This window comes from Denticeps clupeoides, chromosome 11, assembly GCF_900700375.1.
Source record: "Denticeps clupeoides chromosome 11, fDenClu1.1, whole genome shotgun sequence".
Classification (NCBI taxonomy): domain Eukaryota; kingdom Metazoa; phylum Chordata; class Actinopteri; order Clupeiformes; family Denticipitidae; genus Denticeps; species Denticeps clupeoides.
Genome location: NC_041717.1, coordinates 11,059,564 through 11,067,094, shown reverse-complemented (window position 1 = coordinate 11,067,094; position 7,531 = coordinate 11,059,564).

The following is a 7,531-nucleotide window of genomic DNA, read 5'->3' as shown; positions in this document are numbered from 1 at the left end:
TGAGGATAACAAAAGGGCCTACGTACTTGGGGGATAACTTCTTTGATGGGAGATGGAGTTGCAGATCCCGGGAGGAGAGCCAGACTCGATCACCGGCCTTTAAAACAGGCGCATCTCTACGACGCCTATCCGCTTGCTAGGTGAATCGACGAACGGCACGCTGGATGTTACAGTGTGCTCCCTCCCAGACCCTCTCTGCCCTTCGGAACCAATCGTCCACCTGAGAGACCTCAGATGGGGACCGATCCCAAGGACACAGAGGTGGCTGTCCCCCGAGCACACACTCAAACGGCGTTAGACCGGTAGCGGAGTGACGCAAAGAGTTCTGGGCATATTCTGCCCAGACTAAGAACTCAGACCAGTCGTGCTGCCGATTGTAACAGTATGCCCGGAGGAACCTGCCGAGCTCCTGGATTAAGCACTCAGCCTGACTGTTGGACTCGGGGTGGTAACCTGAGGTGAGGCTGACGGAAACCCCCTGCTTTTGAAAGAAAGCCTTCCACACCCGCGATACAAACTGGGGGCCCCGATCCGACAGGATGTCCTCCGGGATCCCGTACACCCGAAACATGGACTGTATCAGAGCCTCAGCCACCTGCAGGGCAGAAGGAAGACTAGGAAAAGGAACAAAACAACACCCCTTAGAGAACCGGTCTACTACCACTAAGATGGTACTCGGCCATGTACTTCTCCATTGCCCGAGTCTCTGGCTCAGACAACGGATACACACGCGACTGAGGAGGTGTTGCTCCAGGCTGGAGATCTATGGCGCAATCCCAAGCGCTGTGGGGGGAGGCTCAAGGCCTTAAAGGTACTAAACACCTCCGCAAAATCAGAAAAGTGAGGGGGAACAAAAATGGGAAAATCAGCTAAGGGGCTTTCAATAGAAGTAGAACTAACAGAAATGGGTGCCAAATTGCAATGAGAAACACAAGATGGTGACCACGCGGTAATAGTGCTTTCGACCCAATTGATGCTGGGGTTATGCTGGCATAGCCAAGGTAGTCCCAGCACCAATTGGGTGTCTAACATGGGTAAAACAAAAAACTCTAGGGATTCAGAATGGTGATGGGGAATAGAAAGAGTGACCAATTCAGATTTGTGCGTGACTGGTGCATTACTGACGGGGTGACCATCCAGGGCCCGAACGGTGATCGGCCGTGGCAATTCCACCCAGGATATTGAGAGAACAGAGACCAGGGATAAAGAGATGAAATTCCCAGCCAATCCAAAATCTATAAGGACAGACACAGGGATAGAGTTATCACAATGGGAAATGACTCCAGCAACAAAAAACTGAGAACTGAATTGGTAGGATGTTGTGGATACTCTAAGACTACCCCCCTCTGGGACTCGAAGACGCGGGCACCCAACTACAGAGTGCCTTGGGTCCGCGCAGTAGAGACAAAGTCCTAGCTCTTTACGTCTCCTCTTCTCCTCCTCCGACAATCGGGTGGACCCCAGCTGCATGGGTTCTTGGGCGGCTTCCGCACTCCCTGGACTGGGGCAGGAGTCTCGGACACTGGATCGGACCGGATCCGAGGACGAGCGCATCTGGAAGTAGTGGTGGAAGTAGTCGCAGGCGCCATGCGCCCTTTCCCGTGCAGATGCTGGTCCAGCTTAATGCCCATCATATTTTTCATTCCGTTTGAAATATTTGTTGAACTCAGAATGATGTTTTGTTTTTAGTTTAGTTTTTTATGTACTCAGAACTAAAAAGGCCATTTCCAGTTAACCATAAGATTTTGATGGACTTTTGATAAAAATTCAGACCAATGTCTTGCCCTTTGATAGGGGACTGATTCATCTGAGGCGCCTAATTTAAGACATTCAATCAGCAAGTGAATTTAAAACAGAATCCCCTCACTTCCTCTAAGAGGTAAAAAACACTGGCCTTGTTCTCTCTGGAAAACAAATGGCACCATTCATGAAAACACACACAGCCCTCTGGAAGCGGGATGAGCGGAGGATCAGCGTGAGTTCCAGCACGGCTGGTGCACAGCGAGCGCAGAGTCGTAAAAATGGAGAATTGAGGTGGTCGCCTTGCCGTCTACATCTGAAATCCATATTCACAAGCAGCAGGTCATGGGTTGCTGAGTGTTTGCCAAGGACAAAGTAGACTGAGCACTGTTTACGCCTTTGCTGAATAATGAAGCTGGTTTTGCACATGCACACTGCTGGTATTAACATGGCTGGTACGTACTGAGGTAAAATATATTTATTGTTGAATATAGCTTGGATCATAAGGTTGCCACATACAGATTATAAAATAAAATTAAATGATTTTGCAGAACATCTGGAGCGGATAATCTAGCCGGCCTTAACATGACTATGCACAAATTGCATTTTAATTTATAATTTTACTAAACATTTGCATTTACAGCATTTATCAGACGCCATTATCCGGAGCGACTTACAATCAGTAGTGACAAGGACAGTCCCCCCCTGGAGCAACTCAGGGTTAAGTGTCTTGCTCAGGGACACAATGGTAGTAAGTGGGGTTTGAACCTGGGTGTTCTGGTTCATAGGCGAGTGTGTTACCAGCTAGGCTACAACCACCCTACTAAACATATACTAAACATATAGTGTGTGTCCAATGCAACTAATATATTTAGTATTTTTGAGGCAGGAGACAGTGAAGTATGTTTGATGAAGTATGTTTTTTCAGAGTCGCTTCTTTTTAGCTTCATGGCTGCTTTGGTCACTGTTGTCATAAAAAGCTGTTTTATAAGATGCTAATTAACATGAGAGAAGGATAAGAAAGTGTTCAGCATAAACCTTCAGCACTGTTGGAAACCGTCCCCGTTGTCTAATTTAAGGAGCTCGGAGAACAGCCATGAGTGTGAAATGCTGGCATCACAGCAAAAACTTTCTTGACTTTTGTGATCCACCATCAATATTTGTTACTTTCGTAGTGTTTATTTTGGATCAACATGATTTAATGTAATGTTTCTAAAAATGCTGAATATTTATATACTGAATATCGATATTAAACTCAGGCATTATATTCAGTCATTTCTAAACTGATCTGCTTCAATACATGATTCGAGATTCCTTGAACATGGGAAGTGAATGCCAACATTTGATTGCTTATTCGCTTCTTTCATGTCTTCTCTCAGAAGTATGGTAACAACTAAAGGCTGCAGTAATGCAGGCCGGTCAATGACTGTTGACGAATTAAGTGAACGTTCCCTTTAATGGTCCTTGCAGTAATAAATCACATTATACATTATGGATTTTGCATGGAATGTCCTTGCAATTGAGTCCCTCCTTTTTCATTTCAGTTCTAATTCATAAATAATGGATATAGTACAAAATGCCTATTCATAATGTTTCCAGACAATTATATGTATATTGATTTCGCCGCCCCCCCCTTCCAAGTCAATGCCTAGCCAAACAGCAAAGGTTAATAAAGGGAGGAGATATGCTTTAAACAATAATTATATGCCATCTCAGATTTGTTGAAAAGTTAAAAAAAAAAAAAAAGTTGAAGTGACCTACACAAATATTAGCTCTAACTGAGGGCAACATGAAAATTAATCACCCATCAGTGGAACTTTTAGTTTATCATCAAATATGTACTGGTTAACTCTAGTATTAGGCACGTCATTGATCTATTTTTCCAATTAATGGTGTGTGATTAAAAGGTTTTCATGCAAACAATCAACAAATAAGATATGAATATTACACCTGGAAACATATTCACTGTACAAATAGATAATAGAAAGAAGCAGACTATACTATATACTGGACAGTGGGAAGAACCTGGAGGTCAATGCAAGGTCAAGGTCGCAACCTTGGCAGTAATGCATGAAGCCTCCTTTATTGAGAAGACATAAAACTCGACTGTTGTGTTTTTGGTTATGTCCACAGAGCAAAAGGCTTGGATTTGAAATTGGATGGAAAATGTAAAATAATTAGATATGTGGGTAGAGGACCAGCACTGAGTTACATTCAGAAGTTCTCCTGGTGGTTAGCTGACACAACAAAGGCGGCTTTGACAGAATTATTGTATTGATGTGATGGATTCCTGCTAACAATAGTTCCTTCCCTATCTAATGTTTCTTGTTGTGTGTTAGCGGAACACACACACTGCTATATTAGTAAAAGTAAATCATGAGCTTCATTTTGACTCAGGGGGTCTTTTCTCATCTCTCATATCGTATTGTGAACAAATGCACCAAAGGGAATAGGGTCGCTTCACCTCACTCTCTTTCAAAATAATAATAATAATAAAAATCCCCCTGTAAAGAATCAAAATATCTAGATTACCACCATGAAATGTGGCTTTTTCAGTTTCAGCTTCCAACCTCCACTCTTTTTGCAAGTCTTACAAAAGCAATCAAATCCCTCAGCAACTAATGCACCATAATCAAACTAAGTGGCACCTTCTGAAAAAGACACATGTTCTTTATTTGTGCAATGTTAATGTTCATGTTTTGAGCAATTACTGCCATAACAGGTCTAAAAACATAACCTCTCTGCTGCTCAGCAAGTAAATCGCCATTAGGTGACATGCTCTTTTCTCACCCAGAGAACTTCATGCCTTATCCATAAACTCCATGAAAGAGCAGAAATGAAACTGAATTGAGAGAAATGTCTCCATGTACTTAATTTCCAAGTACTGTATGGGGCTAGAATATCCTAAAGATACTTTAAGAAATCAAAAAGCTGAACTTATGTATGATCCATAAGTTGCATGAGATAAACATGCACCAGGGTGTAAGTGTCATGTTTGCACTATAGCATGTCATGCACAAATTTGGTATGACCCCATAAACAAGATAGTTGATCAGGTATATGAATCCATTGCAACATTGCTGTTCCGCGTGAGTCTCCACAATGCGTCTGGTGTCCCAGTGAGTGTGAGAGACTTATACTTACGGGAGACCATTCATTTGTTTCCAAAGTTGGGAGAATTACTTATTGGATAATGAAGAGTCTTTAATTAGTTTCAATTCTTGTTAGAAAGTAGTGCCGGTAGTGACTGTGGTGGTCTGATCTGAGTACAGCGCCACGTGGCACGCATTGCGTTCGGTCTGAAAGCGGCTTTAGATTTACTCCAATGAGCAGAAAAAGTCTGTGTTAGGTCCGTGCTCACCTGACCCCATGAACGTCTGAACCAGCCGTTTTTCTGGCACTTCTGGTGTCAGGGGAGTGTGGACTGAACACAGACCATTTTTCTCATGTACGAGACCTCGACTCTTGTATTTGAAAACTTCATCTGACCATGTAGAAAATGCATGAGATGCATCATGATGCATTGATACCGAGGCATTGATAATTGTGTCAAATTGTGAGACCATTGAAGGATTCATCTGAGGAAGAATTTCTAGGCTTGGAAATATGAAAACTGCACATCCACAACACCACACACTAGAGAATAGAGAGCTGTTCATGACTGCTGAGTGTATGCTCAAAGATGTGAAGCAATTAGCAAAGCTATTTAAACAAAACAAATGATAACACTAAATGCTCCAAACCACTCGAACAGCTCAGCATCAGAGTCTTCATTCTAAGGTGGGTAGGAGGTGTAGCATGCAGGCACTTAAATAGACTTGTGCACTGGAGTATTGCATTAAATGGTAACCATATGTCCCTAACCATGGGGGATAATCCCACATCCCCAATTAAAGCCATGCATGGGTGCAATGCCTCTAGTGTGTGGACAAACTGTGAGAAATCTCATGCCTAAGGCTCAGGTTCAGCACCACCTATGGGTCACCATTTTGAATTACTAGAAATGGGAGCAGGACTCCCTTAATTGATGTCCCATTGAAAATGTGGAAATAGATGAAGACTGAGATGAGACCAAGACCTCTGAAACTTGACAGGTTTCTTCCCAACATGCATTATCGGGTGATGTCGTGTGACCATGTCCTGCTCAGGAGCAGATTTAATGGCAGTCTTGTTTCAACAGGAGATGAACTTGGCCACCTCCACAAATCAAAGCATTTTCAGGCAGTGTTGTCCACACAATCTTTTTTAAATAAGGCGCCAGCAACAGGGGCTGCTTTTGAATTATGCCATAAACCAATTCCAACAAAATTACCTTTGACATTCATTAAAGATCACAACAGCCTTCCCACAGTCAGGAAAGCTAATTTATTCCTGCGACTGTCTAAATGGCATTTTAGCACAGTGGAAAATTTTCAAATACAGTCCAATTGTTGTAAATTGCTTCTAAAAATAATCTGACGATTATTTTTTGACAGCTTTGAAATTATTTTGTAATTATTTAGGGAAGCTTTTATTTCACACTTGTCAGATGCAACGGACAAAGTGGTATAAGCAGATTGTCAAAGGAGCAATCAAGGACACAGGTAGTTATAGCTTGAAGATCAGGATTTATAAACCTAAATTGATTGCGTTCCATTTTGTAAAGCGAAAAAAACAATGTGGACCGCTAGGAAAGCCTCGAACAACTGTCAGCAAATTTTGTTCGCAACAACTGCAATTTTACACATTCTAGCACCATAGCAACGAGTCCACATACAGAAACTGGACAGTGTTTTGTGCATGATTGATTTTTGGAATTAAGCATGATAAAACAATGCAGCCCTTGATTTTGGATTTGGGGATTATGTTCCCTTAGAAATTCTAAACAAAGGAAATGTTGGGCATGTCTCAATTTGTGGGCCAAATCCTTCGGAAGATGTGGTCCATGAAGGTCCTGTATTCATGCACTTCACATACAATCAAATCTATTGAGGGCTGCCACTTTGAAAAATTAGATGGCCTAGACTATTTTTAATTAATTTATTTCCATAATGACGCCCCACTGCTTCAAATGCTGTGCAAGTGACCAATGGAGCATTTCTAACCCTTTTATCTGAAGTGATGTGATTGTAAAATTTTCCTTTGAAGTAAATGATAAATTTTTTGGTTTGTACAAAAGATTAATCAGAAGAGTCCTTCTGCACCTGAAAATCAAATGATGCATGTTTGGACTCTGTCTATTGGGCCAGGCACACCAAATGAATTGCAAGCATGTTTCACAGCATTATAGCCTATTTTGAATGGTATAATGTGCCACAAGCACATTTTACATTTACAGCATTTATCAGACGCCCTTATCCAGAGCGACTTACAATCAGTATTAACAGGGACAGTCCCCCCCTGGAGCAACTTAGTGTTAAGTGTCTTGCTCAGGGACACAATGGTAGTAAGTGGGATTTGAACCTGGGTCTTCTGGTTCATAGGCGAGTGTGTTACCCATTTACATTTACATTTATGGCATTTATCAGACGCCCTTATCCAGAGCGACTTACAATCAGTAGTTACAGGGGACAGTCCCCCTGGAGCAACTTAGGGTTAAGTGTCTTGCTCAGGGACACAATGGTAGTACGTGGGATTTGAACCTGGGTCTCCTGGTTCATGGGCGAGTGTGTTACCCACTAGGCTACTACCACCCTACTACCACCAATTTTACGTGATTTTTGTCATTGTAATACACAGCACAGCAAAGCACATGGTGCACACAACCAAATTTGTCCTCTGCATCTAACCCTTGGTGAGCAGTGGGCAGCCA